The 2,935-nt window shown below is 39.3% G+C and overlaps 1 pseudogene; it reads left to right on the top strand.

Annotated features, from left to right (window-relative positions):
• Positions 1 to 274: 274 nt before the first annotated feature.
• Positions 275 to 2,548, top strand: LOC137235443 (T-complex protein 1 subunit delta-like; annotated as a pseudogene).
• Positions 2,549 to 2,935: the final 387 nt, after the last annotated feature.

The following is a 2,935-nucleotide window of genomic DNA, read 5'->3' as shown; positions in this document are numbered from 1 at the left end:
ATGCAAATAAACCGCGAGAATTATTTTGGTCTCGAGTGGTTTCACCTTTTGTTTTCACAAGAAAGTTGGTTTTAATTATGTGTCGGTGCGCCAAATTGTCAAACGACAAACTTTTCTCAAAAAAAGAAAAGAGAAGAAAAAATACTGCCGAATGTCAAAAAAACTATCGACATACAACCTGGCGCGTGTGTTTTCAGTGAAACCCGGCTGTCTCTTCAGGGTTTTCGTTAGTTGGTTTTTTGTTCGGTTACTAACACTCGAGTTTGTTGGATCCCGCGGATCCAACTTGTGATCTCATGGGGTCGCGCGCAATGTGTTTACGGCGTAAGAAGAAACAAAAGCAAATGTCATCGAGTGGCAACCTTGATTCATTCATTCAAAATGTCACTCATTCATGGAAATGAGTATAGATACATTTTGAATGAATTTTCACTATGAAGAAAAAACTTGATGGGTAAGTATCAGTATGCCAGTATCGTTCCCTTTTTATAATTCAATAAATTTTCTAATTTCTTATTCCCTTTTTTTCATTTCAGCAAATTTCGGTTTCACAGTTATTTCATCTTATTTATTTATCAACGTAGATTTTAATTAAAATCCATTAAATAATTACGACATTAAGTAAGGAAAAGGCACATATGCTCAAATTATGACGTAAAGAGTTAAATGTACCTTCAGCGAACAAGAGACTGTGACTTCGAACGCAACATTCCCCATGGAGGTTGTTCCTTTATTATATCATTAATACGTGAGCGCTTTTTGGATATAATCCCTTTAGGAAGAGATTTTGTAAGGCTTTTGCAAAACGTCGCACGGGTTCTCGAATTCGAGCAGCTGTAGCGTGACATTCTACATCACCCCGAAAGCTTACATCCAACGTTCACCGTTGGTTTTTGTTTGGTAGACGATATTGTGATTTTAATCCGCTTAAATCGTTGCCTAAATTAATTCAATCAATTGTAAAGTACATAAATTCCTAAACACAATACAACAATGGCCCCGAAAGCAGGTTTCGTTCCGGTTAAGCCAAAAGGACAAGCCTTCAAAGATAAATCGAAACCGGCAGATGTTCGTCTATCAAATATTCAAGCTGCAAAAGCTGTCTCCGATGCATATCGTATTAGGTCCACGCGGCATGGACAAAATGATTCAAACCGGCAATGGTGAAGTATCTATAACAAATGACGGCGGTCTAAAGCAGACGAACGTCTTACATCCAGCTGCTAAAATGCTAGTAGAGCTATCACGTGCACAAGATGTTGAAGCTGGTGATGGTACAACTTCAGTTGTTGTAATTGCTGGAGCTCTATTGGAAGCTTGTGAAAAGTTGTTGCACAAAGGTATTCACCCTACTGCTATTTCCGACTCATTCCAACGTTGCGGCGATAAAGCTATTGAAATACTCACTGATATGTCAACACCAATTGAATTAACTGATCGTGATACTCTTATAAAGAGTGCTTCAACTGCATTAAATTCGAAAGTCGTTTACCAGCAGAGCAGTCCTTTGGCACCTCTTGCTCCGCTGTGGCGGCTGCTGTTGACGCGGTGCTTAAAGTGACTGAGCCCGGCAAGGAGGGAGCTGTTGATTTGAAAAATATTAAGGTTATTCGCAGTATTGATGGAACTGTTGAAGATCCCGAACTGATTGGAGGTTTGGTGTTTACCTCACGTTCGGCTGGCACTAATGCACCCAAGCCTATTGAAAAGCTAAAATTGGTTTGATACAGTTTTGCACTTCAGCGCCAAAGACTGATATGGATCACAATGTTATTGTATCAGATTATTGCAGCAAAGGATCGTGTGCTGAAAGAAGAACGCGCTTACATTTTGAATATTGTCAAACAAATTAAGAAAGCAGGCTGCATTGTTCTTTGGGTGCAAAAATCTATTTTAAGAGATGCCGTTTCTGACTTGGCCCAACATTTCCTTGACAAGATCAAGTGTCTTGTTGTAAAAGATGTTGAACGTGAAGATATCGAATTTGTTTGCAAAACTTTGAATTGGCGTCCGATAGCATCATTAGATCACTTTATTGCTGAAAATCTTGTAAATGCTGACTTGGTTGAGGAGGTACCAAGTGGCAGCACAAAGTTTGTCAAAATTACTGGCATACAAAATCCTGGACGTACTGTATCCATTGTTTGTCGTGGTTCAAATAAATTGGTACTCGAAGAGGCAGCACTTTCACTACATGATACAATCTGTGTGGTGCACTGCTTGGTAAAGAAACGTGCTCAGATTGTTGGTGGTGGTGCACCTGAAATTGAAATGGCCCTACAGTTGGCTGCCTATGCACAGACAGTGAAAGGTGTTGATGCTTATTGTTTCCGTGCTTTTTCTGATGCCTTAGAGGTTATACCATCAACATTGGCTGAGAATGCTGGTCTTAATCCGATTGCTACAGTTACTGAGCTAAGAAATCGTCATGCACAAGGTGAAAAACGGCCGGTATTAATGTGCGCAAGGGTGCTATTACTGATCTAGCAGAAAATGTTTTACAACCTTGACTGGTCAGCCTTTCGGCAATATCATTATCTACTGAAACAGTGCGATCAATATTGAAGATTGATGATATTGTCAATACAATGATCGCAAAATTTTCAATATTGTCTATTTTTAAATATTTGTTCAAAGTAACCGTTGAGCTTAGAACGTGCGTATGTATGCCATTTTCCATAGTGAACCTTTTACTAAATTTCATACCACATATTGAATATACTTGCTGCTTTGATCAAAATATCAGGGATTTGGCAACTTTTACAACCTCTCACAAGCAGAAGGTTTCTAGTTCATATCCGGCTCGAAGGACCAATGAATGCGGGGGGAATGTGGCACCCGTGTCGTGGGGCGCGATCGCACGCAAATAAAAGAAATAGAAAAGAGAAGGATTATTACCGATTCGTTACAATTTATTTATAAACGATAAATATTT

Source organism: Eurosta solidaginis, chromosome X, assembly GCF_040869045.1.
Source record: "Eurosta solidaginis isolate ZX-2024a chromosome X, ASM4086904v1, whole genome shotgun sequence".
In the NCBI taxonomy this organism is placed as follows: domain Eukaryota; kingdom Metazoa; phylum Arthropoda; class Insecta; order Diptera; family Tephritidae; genus Eurosta; species Eurosta solidaginis.
The sequence above is the reverse complement of the archived record's forward strand: the minus strand, read 5'-3'. Positions and strand labels throughout refer to the sequence as shown.